Here is a 25,951-nt window from a genome sequence, read left to right on the forward strand (position 1 = left end):
ACCATTTCCCCAAATGTAATGCATTTTTTGGATTCATGACTTGGCCAGAGAACAGCATCACAGCATTAAGAAAAGCGCACATTTTGAAGGGTTGCTGTGTTTCTTCTGCTCAATTATTGTTTTAAAAAGGGTGAATTTTGTAGATTTGCTTTTTGATGCAAACTGAACCAAATCCTTGCCCTACCCCCAAAGGACTCAGCCACGGTCAACCAGACTGGGGATGAGGTGGGTAATGACAGTACAGCCACTATGGCTGTGCACCAGCTCCAGCCAAATCCCGAACCGAATTGGGGCAATTAGAGTAAACCTGGGATTTAGTCATAGTAGGTTGAGGCAGCCTTGGGCCGGACTGGGTCAACCCAGAGTGAACTGGGACTGCCCAAAGTGGGAGAGGGTAGTCTGGGGACAAGGAGAAGGAGGCCATGGTGCATCTTCTCCAACATTCTCCTGCTTGGCTGCATGTTTAATCAAACACTGTTCAAGGCCCCAATGTTGGTTTGGACCGCATATCCAAGTCATTCACGAATCGTCCTTGTTTAAAAAAGGGTTATCCCAATTGGATTGTGTATATGTGTACAGTCCTGGTAGTCATCATGCTTTTGGGCTGGCCACCATGTTTCCTCCCAAAATCGCCCAGAATGACACTGCGTCTGGGTCATTTGGAGGAGGAGAGAAATAATAGCTTATATATGGCTTATATAACACAGTCAAAGTTGAGTCTTTGAGGTGCCACAAGACTCTCTATTGAGTTTGCTTGACTTGGCTGCTTCTCCTCTGGAAAGAATCGATAGTTTGCCTTCAAACAATTCAAAAACCTCCCCCATGTCATATTTGATTGCACTTGACAGTTGGCATAAAGTATTTCTCTAAAAACCTTACAGCATTTGGTATATTTGCAGTTTTAATTAGAATTTGTGAGTTAACATTTTATGGTAATTCTTATCTGACACTTGCCAAAAATAAATTTAATTTAAAAAATAAAACACTTCAGAAATGTCAACAGGTCTCGAGTGTCCAAACTCGGAATTAAGCATTGCATATTCAAAAATGTGAATTCAAAAATGGAAGGACAAAATTAGTAGACTTTCAGCATAATTCGTTTCAGCTCTAGACCTGTCCCTACCATGTTGCCCGCAGAACTATGAGTTTGTGGATTATTATCTTGCTGAGCTAAGCATTAAAGACCGGGCAGCATGCTGCATGAGTTTTCTTTCTCCAATATTTCCCATTGTGATTACTCAATTCAGCATTTCTTTTGGCTAGGAAATGAGTGCAGCATTTTCCTTTTGTTATCCACCATGTGTGTGTGTGTGTGTGTAAAAGACAGAGAAGGGGAGAAGGAGAAAGAGGGTTCTTTAAGGGGGAAATTTCCACCTCTCGTTTTCTTGCTATGTACCCGGGTCATTAGGCAAACTGCACCACATCTGAAAGAACACCGCTTTTGAGCCCGGAATTCCCACTATCAGAATCGTTCCTCTGTGTTAAGCAACAAAAGCCATGGCATTGTCTCAGTGTTAAGCGGGTGTTAAAATGTGCATATCTTACTGGGCTCATTGTATAGGAGGTCCCATTCAGGGCAGGCCATTTCTGATCCACTGGCTGCTGTGAGCTCTCGCATCTAAGACACACACAGTCGCCTCTGATCATATTAGCTACAGTTGTCCTCGATTAATTTGCTTCGTGAAAGAGCAACCACCAAAGGACCCTCTGACTACAAAATTTAAAAGAGCCACCTTTGAGTTATCAGGGATTTAATATGAATTCAATGGAACCTTATCTCCCACCCACCCACCCACTTGCAAGATGGCTGGGAATGAAAAATAAAAGATATATAATATAGGAGTCCCCCCACTTATGTAGGGGTTATGTTCTGGGGCCCGACGAACATAAATGAAATTGTGTAAAGCCGGAGCACCCTCTAAACACCCTTTAAAGGCCCTGCCTGCCACTCTCTCGTCAATCCATACCAAAAATACTGTATCCAAAAATACCCATGACCAGATTGAAGCTCTGGGGTCAGCTGGAGGCTGTGCGGAAAAGCGGTTCTTGCTGCACTACCCCGTGTGTCAGCTGTAAGGCAGGGAGGCTGAGCAGCGTAAACAAAGCTCCACTGTGCCTCTGGTGTCTTTGGAGCATCCTCTACCCTCACTGATGTCCTTTTGGGGCTCTGGGGAGGGTCTGCCCTCCTCCACTTCCCTCTTCCATTGAACTTCCATCTCCAGGGCCTGCCCCTGTGACATCACCTGTTGCCTCCACCTGTGACATCACCAGGGACCTCCTCTAGGTCTCAGGTTTGGGCCTTGAAACCTCAGGGTCTCGGATGTTTCTGACCTGGCAAACCTAGTCCAATGTGTGGGCAGCTTGGAACTCTCCATGCACAAAAAGAGGCTCCACGTAAGGAGGATGTTGAGACCTTTACCCCAACGTCATCTTTCCTTGCAGGCTCTCAGTTTGGCACACATTGTGCCAGCTATCTATTATGCAAAGCAAACAGCTGCACAGGGGGCAGGGACTTTACAGTGTTTTACCTCTTTGTGGTCCTGTTCCAGATCGCTTGCTCAAACCTTGCATACTGATTTCCCACAGGCATCTGATCGGCAACTGTGAGAACAGGATGCTGGACTAGATGGGTCATTGGCCTGACCAGGCAGGCTCTCCAGCCCTCTCATAAAATATCAAAAGCATAAAACCGGTATATATCAAATATCTCAATTGCTTTTCAAATTCATGATCGTCATTTCCTTATCCAACATGAATTTTTAAGCTTAGTGATGTGGGCTACAACTTACAACCACAGTTACCACTGAAATTCTTGGCCTGAAAGATCATGCCTGCAGTTGTGCTTGGTGACTGGAACGGAAGCTTCCAGATCCATTTTAAAATATGTTAGGCCTGGTCTATGGCACCAGCCAAGAAAGTTTTCCCCTCTCCCTCTAGGCCCGTCTACACTTGAGCAGCACAGGGTCACTGAGCAGCTCAGATGAGGTAAATTTGGCTTCTTCTATCAACCTCCCTGCCCCACAAAAGCAGTTCCTCATCATCAAGATAATAGCTTTTCCTGCCTGTCATGATTGAGATCCAGAAAGTCTGCGTCTTAGGCGCATCTTTTAATGTGGGTTGTTCTCCATGAGCCCTGAGCCAATCTGTCTCTATTTCAGCAAAATCAACCCGCTACTCTTCCACATGACTTCATAGTTTTTATAACATTTTTAATATGGGGGTTACGCTTGCCAGCGACGTGCCAAATTTGGGTGGAAATGAGATGGATCTTGATTTGGGCAGCTCTATTTTGACAGGTAGAGATCGAGGATTTTCACTGCTATAATAACCAATCACCCCTTTCATTTTTCTTCTGGTTTTCCTTTCCTGACATCTGAGATCCGCAGCTGACTTTAGGGTAATCTTACTCCTCACTTTCAGCTGAGCAATTTTAGAGAGAAGTGCTGTAAGTCTCACAGATTTACTCAAATCTACTTGCGTTCCCAAGCCAGGAGGCCTGTGGTAAAAATCTCTCACTGAAGATGGTACCAGTTTGAAATCTGCAACTTTAGGGTTGAAAGCTGGCCCAGGGGTCCGATTTGGTGTCTCCATTCTCCAAACCACAGACACTTGTCCTACACCTGATATCATATAGGGGGTAAAGATGTGGCTGCTCACGAAGCCCATTCCTCCAGAAAGCACGACTGAAACACACACACACACACACACACACACTGTCCATCATCTGATGTGCAAGGGGTTCAATCCTGCTTGGTCACTATCTTCCCCAGTGCTGACCACCCACCTGCCACTCCCCCCTGCTGTGCCAGAAAGGTCATGCCGAGTCTCTCCAGAGCCCTACACCTAACAATGGCTCCCTCATACAATGCCTATGTTCCCAGTCTTTCCAGATTGAGTGAAGGATTGTGGGTGTGGTGGCTGTTCTTCCTACTATTAAACTTCAAGCAGTCTTTGTCAACAAAGTGGCAACAGTGAAGGCCCTCTTTGAGGCTACCTCTCCCAGGATTCCTTGCAATGTGAGTGACCAGTCACCACTGGATAGGCTTGTGGCAGTGCTGCTGCCTGTTCTGCTACAGTAACAAAGTGGCACTCCTAGTCCTAAATGACATGTGGTTGGTGGACAGGTGGGCCATGGGGAGGGTGTGCCAATCCAAGTCTCACTGTGGCTAATGGGTGGGCTGGCTCTGCCCCCCCCCATTTCTTCATCCTCCAACCAGGCAAGGAAGAGGCATTTGCAGAGTGCAAGGACCACATTCCAACCAGGTCTTGAGGAAGGGGTGGAGCTGTCATGGAATTCTACTCAATATTGATCCAGAGTAGATTCCAATGTATAGTTAACAGAGTAAAAACATAAACATGTTGCAGGATTCCCCCAAAACAGACCAGAGGAAATTAATATTTTATCCAGCAGAGCTTTACTGCTACTGAAAGCAAATGAGCATAATTTTCACAAATCCAATACATTCAGAACTGGCACTGTCCATAAGAAATCCAGTTGCAGCAGACTTAACTGAAACTTACAATAACTTATAATAAGTCTAAACCCCCAGCCAGATGGGCAGGGTATAAATTATTATTTTTGTTGTTGTTGTTGTTACAACACTATATACAGAACACCACACCAGAAGGACAGAAGACAGAAAGAAAGTGAAACCCAGGCTCCTTCTGGCCATACTATTATAGTCAGCATGAACTTGACAGAAAGAGATAACAGAACTAGTTTAAGCCAGCTGTACTCAGATTCTCTGAAGGAATAATCCAAACATCATGAACATTCTGCTTGCTTCTTTCACGCAGAGAAGCTTCCAGAACCCTCTTGAATTAATCAGAATAGAAAAGATCTCTACATATCCGATCAATACTTTCTGTACTAAGAAATGCAAACTAACAGGAGCAGGGCTGGTGAGGGGTGTGGCCTGGAGCGAGGGGGTGTGGCTTAGGGAGAAGCCTCCGGAGTGGACAGTGAGATCTGGAGGATTGCGTTTGGCTTCCTTGCCTGAGGTACCCCACCTGTACCTCAGGACATGTCCACAAATTATCCATTTTTAAGACATTGTTGACTAGTGTCCCTAGTAGGAGAATAAAAAAGGGAAGGGAAAGCTGGAATTCCCATGTCAGCATTTGAGAGCCAGCTTGGTATAGTGGTTAGAGTGTCAGACTAGGACCTGGGAGACCAGGGTTTAAAGCTCGCTGGGTGATCATGAGCCAGTCTTTGCCTTTTAGTCTAACCTACTTCACAGGGTTGTTGTGGGAGTAAAATGGAGAGTTGGGGAAAGCCATGTATGTCTCCTTGGAGGAAAGGGAGGACAAATCAAACAAACAAATAATATACCGTATTTTTCGCACCATAGGACGCACTTTTTCCCCTCCAAAAATGAAGGGGAAATGTGTGTGCGTCCTATGGTGCGAATGCAGGCTTTCGCTGAAGCCTGGAGAGTGAGAGGGGTCGGTGCGCACCGACCCCTCACGCTCTCCAGGCTTCGCGGACCTCTTCGCAAGGAGCGGGACCACTCCGGCTCCTTGCGGAGAGTTGCCAGCATGCCGAAGCCTGGGCGCGCTGAGCTCAGCGCGCCCAGGCTTCGCGGACCTCTCCGCAAGGAGCCGGAGCGCTCCGGCTCCTTGCGGACAGTTGCCAGCATGGCGAAGCCTGCGCGCGCTGAGCTCAGCGCGCCCAGGCTTCGCGGACCTCTCCGCAAGGAGCCGGAGCGCTCCGGCTCCTTGCGGACAGTTGCCAGCATGCCGAAGCCTGCGCGCGCTGAGCTCAGCGCGCCCAGGCTTCGCGGACCTCTCCACAAGCAGCGGGAGTGCTCCCACGGCTTGCAGAGAGCTGCCTGTTTGCGGGCTGGGGTCGGGGGAAGCTCGAGCTTCCCCCGCCCCAGCCCCGCGCCTGGGGGGGGAAAATAATTTTTTCCCCTTTATTTCCCCCCCCCAAAAATGGGTGCGCCCTATGGTCCGGTGCGCCCTATGGTGCGAAAAATACGGTAATAGAAGAGCAAAGTCTTTTACATCAGTACTGTGATCCTGTGAGCTTTGACCCACATGTGGGCTGTTGAAATTATTATGGTCAGTGACAGAAAAATGTTTTCCACCTTTGGTCCTTTCTCTCTCTCTCTCTCTCTCTCTCTCTCTCTCTCTCTCTCTCTCTGTGTGTGTGTGTGTTGTGTGTGAAGCAGAATTTTCTGCTCCACTCGGAAGAGGAAACCTTCCAGGAAGGGAAAGCAAAAACAACAACAACCCCGCTTGCTCCTTAGCAAATGGTAGAATTGAAGGAGAGAAGGTGGTAGGAAGTATAATAGGCTGTGGCGCTTCTTAAATCGCAAAGCGTCATGAGAAGAAAGGGCTGGGTGGGAGAGGGTTGCTATAGTGAGCGCAACCAGAGGGCCTTAATGTGTGTGCTCACTGAAAGACTGGCTGTTCCAGCTCAGTGAAGCAAGATGGACCCATGCAGCTCTCTGGGAACGGCTCACAGAAACGCCGGCCTCCAGTAGGGAAGCAGAAGTCGGAGGCTGTGCTGTTGTGAGGGGTGGGTGGATCAGCCCATTTTGGCTCCTCTCCATTTCTCGTTTCCCCAGTTTTCATTCTGTACTTCACATCAGTTTGCAAATATGTACACATCTTTTAATATGTGATTTTGCCTACTATATTTTCACAAACCACAGAGGATAAGGCTACTAGCCGTGACTGTTCTGCTCTGCCTCCATAGTTGGAGGAAGTAATGCTTTTAAATACTAAATGTTGTAAATCTCAGGAGGGGAGGGTGTGTTTGTGCTCTGGTGCTGCTTGCAGGCTTCCCAGGGGCATCTGGTGGGCAACTGTGAGAGCAGGATGCTGCACTCAATGGGCTATTGGCCTGATCCAGTAGACTCTTCTTTTACGCAATTAAGTTTGACTCAGAATAGACCTATTAAAATTAATGGACTGCAGTTAGCCATGGCTATTAATTTAAATGGGTCTACTCTGAGTAGGACCAGCATTAGGTTCAACCCCAATTCTCTCTAATATAATGCATCACATATGCTATTTTCCCAAATATTTGCATTTTAATGCACATTTTACCCTAGAATATGCATTTTTGTATGCGGCAATTGGCTGGAGAACTGTGCTGCAAATTTTGGAGGTGTGCAAATTTCAAAGTACGGATGTGTTTCAGTTCACAAATTGATTCAGAAATTGATTGCATAAGTTTGCCTTTAAGTGCAGAACGAGCCATGTTTCTTGCCTCAACTTTAGTTGTTTCTCTCTTCATGTACCCACTCCAACCCACCCACCCCCTGATTAAATTGAACAATCTTTCATGGTACAAAAGACATTACAGTCATACAAATGAGGTTTAAATAAAACTGGAGAGGAAGATTTCAGGGTATCCATTTCGATTTCTACCTTTTCTTTCTGGCAGATGACCTGACTCTGAAATCAGAAGTGAAGCTGGACCGCTGAAAAGGAGATGGATATTCCTCCTCTTGAGAAGCTTGGTGTGGGGAAGGGAGGAGGGAGGAAAACATGCATCAATATGCTACCAGTCCCTGAATCAAAAGTGCATCTGCTGATTTGTCAAAGCAACCTGACACAAAACCGCACCGAATTGCAGAGCTGGGAGAGAAAAGCCTGATGAAAAATTCTGTCCCTCATAGTGCCACCAAACATTAACGTCGCCTTTCTTCACCATGTCTTTTGATGTTTAAGGTATTTTTTGTGGGACCTGCCTCTTCTGTATTGTTCTGGGCTGTTCTTCGCAGTTGTTTTTTTTTTTTTAATAAATTTTTATTAAGATTTTCACAAATTTTTAAAATAATACACAAAACATAAAACATAGAGAAAAACATACAACACGTATAATTTCAGATCTTAATTTCTTATAACTTACTTTCCCGACTTCCTCATGCCTCCCCTTTCTGTATTCTCATGTCTAGTTAATTGGTCAGCAAATCCTTCCCTTATTTTCAATTTAGTTTTGTTAACCCTCATTTTCTTTAATCATAACCATTGTTGCTATTTAACCCCTAACTTTCTCATCCAGCATCAATCTAACATTCGCTAATTTTTGAATATTTCTTTAGATAGTCTTTAAATTTTTTCCAATCCTCTTCCGCCGTTTCTCTTCCCTGGTCTCGGATTCTGCTTGTCATCTCCGCCAAAGTCATATAGTCCATCACCTTCATCTGCCATTCTTCCACGGTGGGTAGCTCTTGTGTCTTCCAGTACTTTGCAATAAGTATTCTTGCTGCTGTTGTAGCATACATAAAAAATGTTCTATCCTTCTTTAACACCAATTGGCCGACTATGCCCAGGAGAAAGGCCTCTGGCTTCTTATGGAAAGTATACCTAAGTATCTTTTTTAGTTCATTATAAATCATTTCCCAAAAAACCTTAATCCTTGGGCACGTCCACCAAAGATGAAAGAATGTTCCTTCCATTTCTTTACATTTCCAACATTTATTATCGGGCAAATGATAGATTTTTGCAAGTTTGACTGGGGTCATGTACCACCTGTAAATCATTTTCATTATATTTTCTCTTAAAGCATTACATGCTGTAAATTTCATCCCGGTGGTCCATAACTTTTCCCAGTCAACAAACATAATGTCATGACCAATATCTTGTGCCCACTTAATCATTGCCGACTTGACCGTTTCATCTTGTGTATTCCATTTCAACAGCAAATTATACATTCTTGACAAATTCTTAGTACTGGGCTCTAACAATTCAGTCTCTAGTTTTGATTTTTCCACCTGGAAGCCTATTTTCCTGTCCATTTTAAAGACTTCCATTATCTGGCAGTAGTGAAGCCAGTCCCTCACCTTCCCTTTTAACTTCTCAAAACTTTGCAGTTTCAATCTGTCTCCCTCTTGTTCCAAAATTTCCCAATATCTCGGCCAATTAACTTCCATATTCAGTTTTTTAATAGCTTTTGCTTCCATTGACGACAACCACCTTGGAGTTTTACTTTCCAACAAGTCTTTATATCTAGTCCAGACATTAAATAATGCTTTCCTGACAATATGGTTTTTGAAACCCTTATGAGCTTTAACCTTGTCATACCACAAATAAGCATGCCATCCAAAAGAATTATTAAAACCTTCTAAGTCCAAAATGTCTGTGTTCTCAAGAAGTAGCCAGTCTTTCAACCAGCAGAAGGCTGCTGATTCATAATAAAGTTTAAGGTCTGGCAGGGCAAATCCACCCCTTTCTTTAGCATCAGTTAAAATCTTGAATTTAATTCTAGGCTTCTTGCCCTGCCAGACAAATTTAGAAATATCTTTCTGCCACTTCTTGAAACAGTCCATCTTGTCCAATATTTGTAATGTTTGAAACAAAAACAACATTCTAGGCAATACATTCATTTTTATAACTGCAATTCGACCCAACAAGGAAAGCTTCATATTTGACCAGATTTCTAGGTCTTTTTTAACTTCCGTCCAAGTTTTCTCATAATTATCTTTAAATAAGTTCAAGTTTTTAGATGTCATATTTATCCCCAAATATTTTACTTTCTTAACCACATTTAACCCTGTCTCATTCTGTAGCCTTTCTACTTCCTCTGTTGTTAAATTTTTCTCCAAAGCCTTCGTTTTAAGCTTATTCAATTTAAATCCTGCAACATGACCAAATTCTTGAATTAATTCTAAAACTCTTTTAGTACTAGATTCAGGCTCTTGTAATGTAAGTACTAAATCATCCGCAAATGCTCTCAATTTATATTGTTTCGCTCCGACCTGTATTCCTTTGACCAACTGGTCCTTCCTAATCATGTTCAGCAAAACCTCCAGGACCGATATAAAAAGTAATGGAGAGATTGGGCATCCCTGACGTGTCCCTTTTTCAATAGTAAATTCTTCTGTAACTACATTATTTACAATTAGTTTTGCTTTTTGTTCAGAATATATCGCACCTATACCATTTTCAAATCCTTGGCCTACCCCCATCCCCCGGAGATTTTTCTTCATAAAACTCCAAGAAATATTGTCAAAGGCTTTCTCAGCGTCCACAAATATCAGTACTGCTTTAGTATTAATGTTCACTTCTAGCATTTCCAAAATATCAATTATGTTCCTTACATTCTCTGATAAATGTCTTCTCGGGAGAAAGCCTGCTTGGTCCCTATGAATCACCTCCGTCAGAACAGCTTTCAGTCTTTTAGCCAAAATATCCGCAAAAATTTTGTAATCCACATTTAATAAAGAGATAGGGCGGTAGTTTTTAAGTTGAGTCTTTTCTGTCTCAGTCTTCGGTATAAGTGTGATGTAGGCTTCTTTCCACGTATCTGGTGCCCTTTTTCCCTCCAAGATTTCGTTACATACTTCTTTCAAAGGTTGTTTCAACCACTCCTTCAAAACCTTATAGTATTTAGAAGTCAGTCCGTCCGGTCCTGGAGATTTGCCCAATGCCATATTTTGGATGGCACCTTCTATTTCTTGTTCTGTTATTTCCTGGTTCAATATTCTTTTGCTCTCCTGTGGGATCTCTCTCAGTCCATTTTTCTCTAAAAACTGTTCTATTTCACTATCTTTCTGCGGCCCTTGTGTATATAGTTGTTTAAAATACCTCTGGAAGCAATCCCTAATTTCAGTTGGTTTGTAAATGTTCCTTCCTTCCACTTCTAGGTTTGTAACCGTATTCAATTTTTGTCTCTTTTTTATTTGCCAAGCCAACAGTTTGCCACATTTATCTGCGGATTCAAATGTATTTTGTCTCATTTGCTTAATTTTCCATTCTATTTCTTGATTCATCAACTCCATATATTGAGTTTGATAAAGTTTAATTTCTTTCAAAATGTCCTGTGACTTTGGCTTTGATCTCAATTTCCTTTCCCCCTCTTTTATCTTTCCTAGGATTTCTTCTTTCTTTTTATTCTGGCTTTTCTTTTTAATTGCGTTCTGTTGTATCAAAAATCCTCTCATCACTGCTTTACTTGCGTCCCAGATTATTCTTTTTTCTACATTAGTCCTCATATTAATTTCAAAATAGTCTTTTAAAGTTTTCTGGGCCTTTTTGCAGAATTCCTCGTCTCTAAATAAGGTGTCATTCATCCTCCATCGAAAGGTACCAGTTGTTGTTAGATTCATCACCATCTTTACTGCGTTATGGTCGGAGCAGGTTTTTGGGCAGATGTCAACTTTTTTTATCTTAGGTGCCATTCCTCTAGTGATCCAAATTTGGTCAATTCTAGTCCATGTCAATTTGGCTTCAGAAAAGAAGGTTCCCTCTCTTTCCAGTGGGTGTTTTAATCTCCAAATATCAACCAAGTCCATATTGTCAGTCATTTCAAAAAAGATTTTTGGTAGTCTTCCATCTTTTGTAACTACCTGTCTTTGAGCTTTATCCATATTAGTAGATACTACTCCATTCATGTCTCCCATCAATATTAAATTAATGTCCATATAGTCCATCAGTATCTCATGCAGCTTCTTAAAAAATTCCACTTTCCCCTCGTTTGGTGCATAAATTCCCACGATCAAAAATTTCTCTCCTTGAGCTTGAATTTCAATTGCCAAATATCTTCCTTGTTCGTCTTTAAAAACTAATTTCGGTTGCAATTTTTCCTTTGCATATATCACCACTCCTCTTTTTTTAACTTTATCTGATGAGATAAATTCTTGTCCCAATCTTTTATTAATAAGTAGTTTCCTATGAGACCTCGCTACATGGGTCTCTTGTAAACAAATCAAGTCCAATTGCTCTTTTTTTAATATATGAAAAACACTTTTTCTTTTCCGGGGAATGTTCAAACCGTTACAATTCCAGCTTAGAAGTTGCAGAGCCATGACGGGTCTATTTGTCTTCTCCTCCTACCGCTCCGAGAAGTTCTTCTTCTGCTGTCGGTGGTTTTAATCTTTGTGGTAAGTTGTCTTTGTCAAACGTTCCTCCTCCTGAATGGTCTTGTCTTGGTTCCGCCCCCTTGCAGAGATCCTCTTTTTGTTGATGTAAAAATTTGTCTTTATCTTCCACCGTCTTTATTCTCCTTTTCTTTCCCTTGTATTTGAAAGATAGGCCTTGAGGATATTCCCACCTGAATGGTATGTTGTTCTTTTTAAGTAGTACCACCAAATCTTTATACTGATTTCTTGCTTCCAGGATCTGTCTCGGAACGTCTTTAAAAATTTCGATGTATGAATCTTCAATTTGTAGGGTTCTTTGATAGTGCAAGTCCAAAATTTTGTCCCTCTCTTCTTTAGATCTTAACGTTACCAAACAATCTCTTGCCTTGTTCCTTCTCTGCCGTGTACCAAGTCTGAATGCACTCTCTATCTTAAATTCTTCCTTCTCCAGATCCTTTTGCCAGAATTCCGAAAACTTTCTTGTTAGGTATTCCACCAGGTTGTCTCCTTCACTCTCGGGTATTGCCCTAATCCTTAAATTCCTCTCCTTCCGCTGCATCTCAATCATCGAGAGTGCCAGATCATGGTCCTCCAGCTTCTTGAAGACCGGTGGGAACCTTTCCTCGGTTGCAGTTGCAATTTCTTTAGCCTCCTCTGCTATCTTACGAATGGTGGATGATTCCTCTAATAATTTCCCAATATATTCTGTATTACAGTTGACTTTATTTCCAAGTTCTATTATACTTTTAGTATTTACATCTATTTTTCCTGATATTTCTGCTACAGTTTTGTTTGTTTCCGTGACTTGTTTGCTGGTTTCAGCCCCTTGCTTTTTTAATTCTGCACCTTGCTTTTTTAGTTGGTCCAAAGAGTCATTAATTTTTCCAAGCACTTTCGAAAATGCCTCCTCAGTCATGACTTTTGTCTTTTCTTGTGGGATAGCAGCTGCTCCAGAGGCTCCAGATGTAGAAGCCCTTCTTCTCATAAAGGAGTCAATTCTGTATTGTCTGCCAGATCTCAAAGTTTTTTCCTGTGGCTCTCCTTTGTCTTGATCATTTGCCATCCCACTATCTTACAGTCAAGGTCATTCCCACAGTCATATCTCCCTCTTCCCAGCAGCAGGCTGAAGTCACTTTATTGCTGAAATTAACAAAGTCTCCTCCAGAGGGCGAACTGGCTGATATTCTTTTTACAATTTAAAATGGAGGCGTTCTTTTGTATATAAAATATTCCCATAGACGAAACTATTCCCAAAGCACTCAAAGTTTCATAAAAGGCCACAATGTTAGTCTCCACCAGATCGAAACAAAGTCCAGAGATTTCCAGGGAAAGTGTAACTTATCAGAATAAAAGTAACTTTGTGTCTTTAACGCATTGGCAGTCCGTCCCAGGGTCGGGAAACAGCGGTAGAAACGTAATCCTTTCTATAAAGGCAGGCGATGCAAAAAGCAATTTAAACACAGTTTCTCCCCCCCACTCCTGCCTGCAAGGGGGGGACACCTCAGACTTTTGAGCAATGAGTTACTTAATCCAAGAGGAAACTTCAAAGTTAAAGTTTCCGGTTAGCGCCATCGCTCAATGGCGGATTTCCCTCGGAGCTCTTGAGGGAAGTCTGCTCCGCGGGTTCGGGTCCCGCAGCTACGGCGAAGCGGGGACCCTAAGAAATCACAGGCACGAAGCCTGTGAACCGGAGACTCGGTGGGCACCTTTTGCGCCCCCGATGCTGTGAAAAAGCCTTTTTAAAGGCTTCGGAACGGCAGCGGGTGAGTGGCGTGGAGCTGAGAGTCGCTTGCACCCAGCCTGCGGAGTGAAGCCGCATCGCCATTGATGGAGAGCGCTGACTTCTTCCCGTAATTTGGATTAAAAGAAACTACTATCCGTGAGTAGGACAAAAGATTTAAGGAATAATTGGAACCTAAATTTACTGAATTTGGATACTGAGACGGAAAAGTTCTAAAAAGGAAGTCTGCTTTTCCGCTCTGCAGCAAGATCAAAAGCAAAGAACTGCTAAGCTTTAACTCTGTTCTTCGCAGTTGTTTGACTTGTTTTCCTAATTGTATGAGCTCCTCATGCACTCTTAACTTATATACCTGTGGAGTGGGAATTGACAGCTGGACAATGAAAGTGGATTCTGTGAGAGCTTATGGTGGCAAAGGGACTCAAGCCACATTCACCCCATGCATTTAAACACTATGTAAACATAAAGGGACCCCTGACCATTAGGTCCAGTCGTGGCCGACTCTGGGGTTGCGGCACTCATCTCACTTTATTAGCCGAGGGAGCCAGTGTACAGCTTCCGGGTCATGTGGCCAGCATGACTAAGCCACTTCTGGCGAACCAGGGCAGTGCACGAAAATACTGTTTACCTTCCCGCTAGAGCAGTACCTATTTATCTACTTGCACTTTGACGTGCTTTTGAACTGCTAGGTTGGCAGGAGCAGGGACCGAACAATGGGAGCTCACCCTGTTGTGGGGATTCGAACCACTGACCTTCTGATTGGCAAGTCTAGGCTCTGTGGTTTGACCCACAGCACCATCTAAGTAGCCTATAGTCTAGAAGATTGTATTAGAAAGGTTCCATTCTCTTCTGGCATTGCTGAATTGCTTTGCCAAAACATAGGCCAGCGAGGGAGGAAGAGTATTCCCCCCCATGCAACCTTCCTTCACTGCCTTTCCTTCTAAAGAGTGGGTGGCATGCAACTCAGCTTTACTCAAAGTAGTCCTATCAAAATTAATGGGTCTGACGTAGGGCTGGATCCAACTAAGTTGTTGCCCAAGCTGAACAAAATCTGCTTGTACAATGGAACTCCCCCCCCCCCCCCGTGCTCCTCCTATATCTGCCCCGGAGGGTTGGGGGAACCACTGGAATAGGTTTGGGGGGCACATGGGGGTGGGGAGAATAGGGGGAAAAGACCTGTTGTGCGAAAGGACCTTATTTTGCTCAACACACCCCACTTAACATGTCGTTGAATTTCACCATCGGTCATGTTCATTTTAATCGGTCTACTCTTGAGTAAAACTTGGTTTACAACCACCCAGAGATTTCCAATAGCCCACTGGGAAGGAGATGGAGAGGGATGGTTGCTTACGAAAAAGCCAAATGGAAACCTCAAGTGGTTTGGCTTGGGACTTCCATTTCTCATATAGAACGAGCTTTGATTTTGAAGTTGAAGGAGAGGTTCAATTTCACACACCAGGCACTGCATTAAAAAAAGAGAGTAAAGACCCTGCTAATATGTTTTTCTCATTCTGGTTCTGTAGGCTAATTCCCTTCTTTAACTTATCCCAAGAGAGCCCCGTGAAACGGCTGCAGGATCTGCAAATGGCCAAAAGGCTTTTTATACAAGCTTTTCTTTTCCCTCTGAAGTTGGGATAACTTCCTTTTTTTGCTATTGTTAAATGATAATGAGCAATAAAAGGGGTCCCCCCCACCTCCCCCAACAGACAGGCCCCAAGGCTGCGGCACATTACATGCGCATTTTTATTGGCCTGACGCTGCTAAATGGAGTCATTCTTCCAATGTAAACTGAAGTCTGCTGCCTTTGATGTAGGCAATGGCATATCTCCCTCAGATGTTTAGACTTGGATTAGAGCTGCATACAATATTCAGGAATGAGTTCTGGCAAAGCAGACAGGACGGCATATTAGGGATCTGATGAAAGGTTCCATCTGATCATTGCATCACCCGCAGAGCCTGCGAGTAATATCCTCGACAGACGCCAGTATTCTTCACTGGAAATGCCTGCATGACATACCTTCTGTATTGGGATTAGAAAGGCATTACGCGCCTTTCATGGGAGGCAATGAAAACCAGGTTCCATGGACACGATCCAGGCCAAGTTCCCAATGTTTAAACCCCATTGATTGCAATGTGAGAGACTTCGAAGGTTTGCTTTGCTTTCAGGATGTACCTCAACAGAATTTGTAAATGCTTGATTTTGGCTGAATCATATTCATTCCATTTCCTATGTCTGCATGAAAATCTTAGGTAAAGGTAAAAGGACCCCTGACCATTAGGCCCAGTCATGACCAACTCTGGGGTTGCGGCGCTCATCTTGCTTTATTGGCCGAGGGAGCCAGCGTACAGCTTCTGGGTCATGTGGCCAGCATGACTAAGCCGCTTCTGGCAAACCAGAACAGCGCACGGAAATGCCATTTACCTTCCCACCGGAGCGATACCTATTTATCTACTTGCACATTGATGTGCTTTCGAATCTTACCTCAGACAATTCTTGCTCAGGTGGTAAATTAAAGCTACAGTTCTATTCACATTTTCTGGGGGGTAAATCCAGTCAAAGTCAATGAGACCTAGGCTTGAGTCAGCAAACATTGGTAAGCATTCTTACAAATACTTCATTCTTTCGCTGCTACCTATTCCAAGAGCAGCAGAGTCTACATCCTCAGGAAGTTGAACCCAGATGCTATGACCCACTTTGGTGTCGGTGGGGATGTCATCTAGTGTCTGAAAAGGCATGCCATATTTACAGTGCTTTTTTCGGGGGGGGGGGACACAGGGGGACGCGTACCCCTAAACATTTTGTGAATCTTAGTTTGGCCTCATTGAGTGGCAGTATTTCAATATGAGTAGGAAAATGAGAGTACCCCTAAACATTTTTTAAGAAAAAAAGTACTACATATTTAAGATCATGCCAGGTAACAGGAGGCAAAATTTGCGACCATCTAACTTTACCTTTACCTTTCATCATTGCAACTAAATAGCCAGACTTCTAGGAAGTACAGTTCACATTAAAAATGGCTGTTCTCCACACTAAATTGACAATTAAACATGCACACATGATTTTAAAGAGTGCTTTGGAAAAACTTTTTTTTTATTGTTAGCATCTTTCACGAAAGTGTCCTTTTATGAACAGCTGAGCGTGAACACAGATGTAGCATTTCAAGTTGTTGCACAATATGAAAGTGTTGCTGTTGTTTTAGGGTAAGGCGTTAAAAAAATGTTCTACAGATTTGCATTTTTAAACAACAACAACACAGTTGTTCAGTATTGATCCAGGGATTAATTAGAATGTTTCCTGGGATCCATGATAGAATCTTCCAAAATAATGCTCTTATTCTAAAAGCAGGGAATATATATATATATATATATATATATATATATATATATATATATATATATGGAGAGGCTAGCCTTCTATAGGCTGAAGCACCCTCTATTCCAAATCGCTCCTCTTGGGGCTGTAAGAGGCATAGGGGGAAACCAGAGACACTCACATTCATTCATTCATTCATTCATTCGTTTGTTTGTTTCTTATATCAAACATTTTTGGCCCCTTCTTTATCCCCGAGCAGCATGCATATCTGTTTTTTTAAAAAAGAGGAAGACACTTATCTGTCCCCAGGCTTACATTCTAAAAGACATGACACGAAAGGAAAAAGGGAGGAGGAGGGAGGAGAACAACAAACAAACAAACTCAGGCACTAGTTCTTAAAGGTACATTTACCTCACAGCAGCCATCTCTGATGGAAACAGTCCAGGTAGCCTGATGGGAATGGCTGCCATTTAGGTGACACTCGAGAGATGGCCAAAGGCAACTGCCTTCTCAGCAGAAACAGTGAAGTAGTCCTGCTTCCATTTTCTCTACCTCTGCTTTGCAGCCAGATGGAACAGGTCATATGTGGGCAGGTCTTCATCCACATTTGGTCGCAATCCAAATCGGTGGCTGATTTGAGAGGAAGAAAAGTATATTGGGAAATTCAGCCATCGTTCACCCATATATGACATGCAGTTTAGACCTCAGTTTGGACTGAGCGGAAATGGCCATAGTGGGTGTCCATTGACTACAGTAGCCTCCCTCAATCTGTTGCCTTCCAGGAGATGGTAGACTACAACTTCCATCAGCCCCTTCCTGGATGGCCAATGGTTAACAAGGACTGATGGGAGCTGTAGTCCAACAACTTGTGCAGAGCACCAGGTTGGGAAAGGCTGGATTTGAGCCTATGACATCAGTGACTCACCTCAATCTCTGATCCTTCAGCACTATTTCTTTTGCAAACATTTTTTATTTTTGGTGTTTGGGGGGAATAATGCTTGTGAAATCTGTTGCACGACAAGCGAACTGCCATGTTACAAACAAAAATGTGATGCTTTAATAAAAGAAAGGTTTTATTCCAATGTCAAATGAAGAAATCAGGCAGAAGGTCCACTATGTGTTAGAAAACCAGGTTTCATAATGTACAGGTTACATAATGTACGGTGAGGATCGCCGAATTTCATTGTAATTTTTTTAAGGCATTTAATCCGTATGAAACATCTCATTCTGCTCACAGATACGACAGCAGCAGCAGGAAGCAAGGGCAAAGTTGCCGGATGAAGGGTTTATTTCTCAGAGTTTTTCATAATATGCAAAGGGCAACTTTATGAGGAGCATGTAGTAATAACCAAAAATGGAGATGGCAGGGAGAGCAAACAATCTTTCTCTCTCTTCCTCTCCTCCCCTTGCCAATAATCTCTTTTCTGTTCCTTAGCTCTGAGAGCTTTTGACTCGAATATTAAAGATTCCAGCTTTAAGGCTCCTGGAGTGAAACTCTGGCAAAATGCCAGCCCCTCTGACTGAGCCCCAGAAACTCTCCAAGAAACTTCACAAAGAATAAGAAAGAAACTGAATACAGGCTGGAATGAGAAATCAGATATTCTCTCCCTCCTTCCCTCCCCCCACTCTCTTTTTTAAATTGATGCTCAGATCTGTGAAAAGTGGCCCAGCCTTTGAATGGTAAAGCAATTCACAAACACTAGGAGAGGTTGTTTTGCTCCCCAGAACTGAACTGACAAGAAGGTCTTTGAGTGAGACCAAGGTTAACCCAAGCTTTTCAACAATGCAAAACATGGATTCCTCAAGTCAGCTTCATGGGAAGGTATTATTCAGCTGTCAAAACCTGTTTTGAGCTTAGAAAGAATGGTAAGGCAAGATTTTTTGGGTGGGGGGGGGCGGAGGGAGGGATAAAGACATTAAGTAGACCTGGCAGATCTTTCCACCCTCCCAAATAACTATTTGATACAACAGCATTCGTAGAGAAAAGATTTCTTAATATATGATGAATTTCCCTGACAGGAGAAGAAAAGGCACATCATATGATAAGCACTAGCCTTGGAAAGAGCATTAGTCTGTCATTAAGTGATATATACGTTCTCTTTTTAAATACTCGAGTGAAACTCCTAGCTCACATTCTGTTCTTTGCCCATGTGTATGAAGCACATCAAAGAAACAATGCAAATATTTGCCATGTCATGTCTATTCATGGGGCATCACAGTCATCCCTAATTAATGGCATTCTCAGTATCTTTCAGTTGAAAGTAGTGCAGCCATTTTGTATTTGGCCATGACATTTATTTTTTTTTGCTTCATCCTTATCCTGCACTTTCTCAGAGGACCTCAAGACTCTATACAGTCATACCTCATGTTACGTCTGCTTCATGTTACGTTCTTTCAGGTTACATCCCACGGTGACCCGGAAGTACCAGAAAGGGTTACTTCCAGGTTTCGCCGCTCGTGCATGCGCAGACACGCAAAATGATATCACGCGCATGTGCAGAAGTGGCAAATTGCAACCCGTGCATGCACAGATGTGCCACTGCGGGTTGCGTTCTTTTCATGTTGCGAACGGGTCTCTGGACAGATCCCATTCGCAACCAGAGGTACCACTGTACTTGGCTTCAGACTTTTTATTCTCACAACAACCCTGTGAGGTAGGTTGGCTAAGAACCAGTGAGTGAAGCAAGGTCACTTGGTGAGCTTCACAGGTGAACAGGCTTCCCTGGTCCTAGAGTGCTTCGAGATAGGAGCTTGATTTTTCACAAATGGATCACTGGCAAGAAGTTTGTTCTCGCTGTTGTTGTTTTTTAAACTTACTGGATTTTCCTTAAAAAGGGGGTAAATGCCCTGCGGAAATTGTAAAAATCTTGGAGCATATTACAGGGCCAGATTTAGGTTTGATGAGGCCCTAAACTACTGAAGGTACTGGGGCCCTTTATATGTCCAGCTGTCCTTTGTCAACAACAAATTGTCGCTGTTTTTAGTGTTAAATACATGCTATATGGTAATTTATGGACTTAATAGGCATATAAAGCCATTTGCACATAACAAAATATGTATTTTATCAAAGTACCTGTTGAACTGAGTATATTAATACAGTGGTACCTCAGGTTAAGAACTTAATTCGTTTTGGAGCTCTGTTCTTAACCTGAAACTGTTCTTAACCTGAACCACCACTTTAGCTAATGGGGCCTCCTGCTGCCTCCATGCTGCCGGAGCACGATTTCTGTTCTTATCCTGAAGCAAAGTTCATAACCCGAGGTAATATTTCTGGGTTAGCGGAGTCTGTAACCTGTATTGTATGTAACTCGAGGTACCACTGTAGTGAAATACAATTAAGAAGAAGTATATTTTTTGGAGGCCCCCAACAGAGTGGAACCCTAAGCTATAGCTTGTTTAGCTTATACGTAAATCCGGCACTGAGCATATAACACAAAACACTGATTTAACAATAAGTACCTATCTGGAAGTTCTCTTCATCCAATAATAAATTATTCTTAAAAATGAAATTTAAAAATGAACCCAGACATTCAGGCTCTTCCAATCAGCTGTGAAAGCTGGTTCTTTGTGAGCAGATCACCACATCATATTTCTGCTGCAGCAGAATCTTTTGCTTGCTGCAGTCCAGACTTGGCTCCAGACTCTGGTTCCAGCTCAAGTCTCCTACTTCAATTCTTGCAAGAGACATCTAAGTCCCTGGAATGACAACTCTTGCTACAATTATGCCCGCTGGTAGCCCTAGCATAGCCATAGGTGAACTGCAACAGCTGAATCAATTGAAGGAAAGACACTGACAGACCAAATACAGCCCATATTCTGCTTGGTTCTTAAGAAGTTGCTTGACACTTGTGGACTCTTCTAATATGAACTGACATATCTATTCCTTTTTTACACAGCAAAGTACAGACTTTGACTCTCTAGGCTGAGTCAAAGCAAAGGAATCCATAATATATCAGCTAACAGATCCAATCAAGTATATCTCCCTTGGTCAGGTGTGAACTCCATTCTTCTGATTTAGCCAAACATGAAAGAATAAAAAGGAATATTCACATAATATGTCAGCTTCCGATTTGTCTGTCCTTTTCCAGTTTGTAACCGAAAATACATGGCTGGAAAAAATGAATGCAGATATCCACTGTTTGTTTTGTGTAGTCAGATTTTGCTGTAAAGCTATGAATAATGACCTCGGAGTCAAATGTCAACTTTTGGCAGGGAAATGTAAGCCTCATTTAGATCTGGCGTGGATTACAAATGTTAGATTTGTTTCAGTCAGAGTTTTATTGAAAATTTCAGGAATCTCTCTCTATGTGCACGTAGGCTTCTTTTGATTTAGGCTCCTTTTGAAATCTCCATAACCGTTGCAGGTTTACGAGACGATGAAGTTAAACAGAAGAATTAAGGAAATACGGGTTTCTTGGCATACCATTTCGGTACTGCTTACCTTTATTGTTAGCTTGTAATTCTACCAGCTAATTACTCCAGATTAAGTCCACTGAAAGTGATGAAACTATTATGAAATGAGAATTTTGAAAGTAGCAGTGAGCATTCTTAAGGCAGTGGGCCAAGTGAAGCCGGAGGAGACTCCAAAGTTGACTGGAGCAACAGCACTGTGGAAATTGGTGCTTAATACTCCTGCTGCTCATCCAAGTTCCTTCCAAGTTATTGTTGCCCCAGAGGGGACTCTACCTCCCCCCCCCCACATCTTTTATAGATATCAATGAAGATGCACTTCTTCTGGCAGGCTTTTCACAGAGCAACAGAGTTGGAAGGGACCCCAAAGATCATTTAGGCCAACAGCTTGCAATGCAGGAATCTGTGATGGCCTGGGACCTGGGCTCGGACTCGGAGCCAGAGGAGTCTCAGTCCACACCGGATCCTTTGCCTCAGGTGGCATCTGAACCTAGTCTGGGGCCTGATTCTGAAGGGCCCCAGTCTGCACAGGATCCCCTGTAACAAGCACTAGCTGGGCCGAGTCAGGGACCTGAGCTGCCCTGGCTCCAGATGTGGGGATTACCTTGTTGCCTTCAGCTGGGCCATCATTTACAGCTGCTCCACTACCAGTTAGGTCAGGAGAGGCTGAGACGGCCTCTGGGTCTAGTAACCCACCGACGTCTCCCGAGCTGCAGAGGCTAAGGTCTGAGAGAAGGAGAGACCTGAGTACTCGAAGGAGGAGTGCTCGCCTTTGGGCGAGACAGGGAGGTGAGTCACCGGGGGATCAGGACCGGCTGTTACCCCAACAGATATAAAAGGCTGCTGGACCCTGCCCCAGGTTGTGGGAGCAATGTTGCTGTTTGCCAGAACCTGCCTGTGATCCCATGCCTGACCTTACCTGGTTTCCCACCTCGTGTCCTGCCTTGGCCCTGTCGGACTGACTCCTCGCAGAACCCTTGGATTCGGGGCCAGACCTGGACCGTGTTACTTGGGTTACCCCCGAGCCCAGCACAGAATCACAGCTAAGGAATTCCTGACACATGGCCATGCAACCTCTGTTTAAAAACCTCCAAGGAAGGAGAATCTACAACTTCCCAAGCTAGTCCATTCCACTGGCAAACAGCTGTCACAACCAGAAAGCTCCTCCTAATTTTTAGGTAGAATCGCATTTGTTGTAATTTGACTCCATCAGTTCGGGTCCTACTCTCTGGAGTAGGAGAAAAGAAGCTTGCACCATCTTCCATGTAACAGTCCTTGAGATATTTGAAGGTGGCTACGGTATCTCCTCTCAGTCTTCTCTTATCCAGGCTAAACATACCCAGGTCCTTCAACTGTTTCTCATAGGGCTTGGTTTCTAGACCCTTGATCATCTTGGTCGCCCTCCTCTGCAGACGTTCCAGCTTGTCAATTTCCATCTTAAATTGTGGCACCCAGAATTGGACATAGTATTCCAGATGTGATCAGACCGAAGCAGAATAGAGCGGGACTATTACTTCCTTCAACCTGGACACTGTATTTCTGTTGATGCAGCCTAGAATTTTGGATGAGACTAAGGAAATCAGCCCAGAGTGCTCACTGGAAGAACAGATTGTGAAGCTGAGGCTCCAATACTTTCGCCACCGCATGAGAAGAGAAGACTCCCTGGAAAAGATCCTGATGTTGGGAAAGATGGAGGGCACAAGGAGAAAAGGAAGACAGAGGACAAGATGGTTGGACAGTGTTCTCGAAGCTACCAGCATGAGTTTGACCAAACTGCAGGAGGCAGTGGAAGACAGGAGTGCCTGGCGTGCTCTGGTCCATGGGGTCACGAAGAATCGGACATGACTAAACAACAACAACAACAACATGAATAATTTGACGCTGATGCTTACATTGGATTGTATTTATGTGCCTTTTGGTATTTTATCAATATTATGTTATGTATGCAAATTCTTGCTATGTTTATTACATTGCTATGCTGCTAGCTGCCCTGTGGCCTCTTGATGGAGGTCATAGACATTTCTTAAAGGAGGATTTCCTCTCATGGGGTTAATAGCAGCAGGGTTTTTTGGGGTGCTGGCTGGCATAACTTTACAGCAAGTCCCAGGTAAGAATGTACAAAGCTACAGCCTTAGATCAGGAAAAATATGAGGGGAAGGGGTTAAGCTTAGCTCACTTGCCACAGTTCCAATCAGAGCCAGAGTCTTCTTTTAGAAAAAAACAATGACTTTTGGCAGATTCAGCTACAAACCTCACATGTAATGTGCAATTTGGTTTGAAGTTTGAGCTGGGATATGTTTGCAAGAAAACCTTAAAGATAAATCGATACGAATAATTCAGTTAAGCCTGAAACACTCACAGGGGAGTAAGTCCCATTGAACTAGGTAGGGCTTACTCTTCAGTATACAGGCATAGGACTGGCTGTTGGAAAACCGCTTGATTCTTTACAAAGGAAATATCACAAAAATGGTATGTGTGTGCAGTGTAAGGGGTGGGGTGGAATAGGGGTGGATTTCTTCGTTAGCCAACAACACCTATTTGAAAGCTCCTTTATCCTTGAGCTCATATAACAGGAGCTGTGATCCCTGAAGCTGAGTTGGGTTTGAGCTGATTGAATCAATCCATTGCGCTGGGTAAATGGGACCTGTCACGGTGCAGGAGAAAACCACAATGAGGTCATTTATTTATTTTTATTTTTTTTAAATTATGGAACGCTTCACGAATTTGCGTGTCATCCTTGCGCAGGGGCCATGCTAATCTTCTCTGTATCGTTCCAATTTTAGTATATGTGCTGCCGAAGCGAGCACTGAGGTCATATTTTTTGGGAGTTACTCCCCTGGGCTTTTAAATTTTTGTAAAAAGTCAGAGGATTGCCTGTAGAACGAAACACCACGGTCCATTTATGATAAACTGCATATCAGCCCTGTCTTTTTCCATATATATGTAACAGACTTCCAAAAATCTCAGAAGCCCACTCCACAGTAACTCACAGTAACCAGGGCTTTTAGTGTAGCTGTCCCTGACCTGTGGAATATCATCCCTGTTTAGATACAACAGGCACCCACTCTCTGCACTTTCTGGAAACGACTGAAGACATTTTTGTTCTAACAGACCTCCCCAGCTAGATGAATAGGTCTCTGTCATGAGGGCCTAGTTGGTACTGGGTTTTTAAAAATAATCTGCTCATTTCTATAATGTTTTAAACTACACCCCCCCCCCGCTGTTTTTATTGCATTCTGTACATCACCTTGAGATGTGTGTGGGAATAAATAAATAAATTAATAACTAAATACTATCAGAAGTGGCATGGACATTTGCCTCGTAACCTGACTTAGGAACCAAGGAGTTTTTTGAGACATTTAACCTTTTGTTGTCTCTCCCACCAGGTGGAAAAGGAAGAGGCTGATTTCTGAGCAGTCAGAAAGTTCTGTAGAATCTGTAGCGTTTGTGATAATTTTTGTTGGTGACTTAAACTCAGCTGGCGCTGATCCCGTATGGCACAGAAAGGTTCGGAGATGATCGAAACCTGCCCACCTCATGGAAACTTTCCAGAGTGCCTTGACTATTTGGGGGAGACCCAAGAGATTCAGTTTCTGCCCAAGTGGACAGTTTATCCTGAACAATCCATCTGATTTATTTCTCATCAAGACTTGATGCAGCAGCTTGGATTCAAACTTGTATCCTGCTTGGGCAGGAATCTGGTGAACTTTCTTGATGGGCATGGATCAGATCGGGAAGAAGCCTCCGGGTGACTGTAATGGCTCCCATTTCTGCCAGTTGCTACAGCCACCCATGGCTGCCTGTTCACCTCTTTGCTCATCCTCATTCTGGCAGCAACTGGCTTCCTCTCCCTGGAGAGGGGCAAGCTTTCTCGCTACCAACCAAAGCACTCCTAGAAGCTGGCTAGGTGAAAAGGTTAATGGATAGGTGCCCGTGGGGATGTATGTGTGCTCCTTACCCTTTCAAGGTTTTGAGAAGCCAGCTGGGATCAAGTTACAGCTCAGCAATGTTGACAAACATGCAGCCCTCAGAAGCCTCCCCTGCATGAGAGGCAATGCTGATTTGAATAACAGAAAGAGGGGAAGAAAATCGGCACAAGGCAAACATGAAATTCAACCCAACAGCCCCACTCCTCCCCTGCCCCCCACTTTTGTTAAGCCTTCTTCCCCGCAGAGGGAATCAGCCATGGTTGGGGTTAAATGGGCAACTGTTGTGTCCCTCACAATGGCCCGGAGTGACGGGTGAGATCAATGATTTACTGGTGGAGATAGTTTGAAGGACAGAGGCATGTAGCCTTGGGAACACACACACACACACACACACAACCATACAGAGGATGGGACAAGCGACACAGCCATCCACTTTCTCTCCTCCCAACCCACTGCAGCAAATCAGACGAAAGATTGCAGGACAAAAAATAAATAAAAATAAAATGACAGGCAACAAGACACACACTGGGCTGTTTGTGGCTTCTGCAGCTGTGAAGACATATGAGCTTAATTATTACTTACTTTTGATGCGGTTCTTAAAACTGAACTTTTTTTAAAAAAAGGTAAACCATACAAGATGGCAGTTTCTTACCGGACCCAGTTTGGGCCAGGAACCACTTCCGTACATGATTCTGATGTAAACAGGCCTTAGAAGGAGGTGATGGTGCAAAAAGAATCCTTTTTT

The 25,951-nt window shown here is 43.4% G+C and overlaps 1 long non-coding RNA gene across 1 annotated transcript in view; it reads left to right on the top strand.

Moving 5' to 3' along the window:
• The window catches only part of LOC309366068, a 79,510-nt gene extending 71,789 nt beyond the window's left edge, over nucleotides 1-7,721 (top strand). Inside the window, exon 3 of the long non-coding RNA XR_014166463.1 lies at nucleotides 7,397-7,721. This is a non-coding gene — a long non-coding RNA (uncharacterized lncRNA). The remainder of the gene's footprint in view (nucleotides 1-7,396) is intronic.
• Nucleotides 7,722-25,951: the final 18,230 nt, after the last annotated feature.

The sequence above is a fragment of the Podarcis melisellensis genome (genome assembly GCF_964234715.1).
Source record: "Podarcis melisellensis genome assembly, chromosome: 3".
NCBI classification, from domain to species: domain Eukaryota; kingdom Metazoa; phylum Chordata; class Lepidosauria; order Squamata; family Lacertidae; genus Podarcis; species Podarcis melisellensis.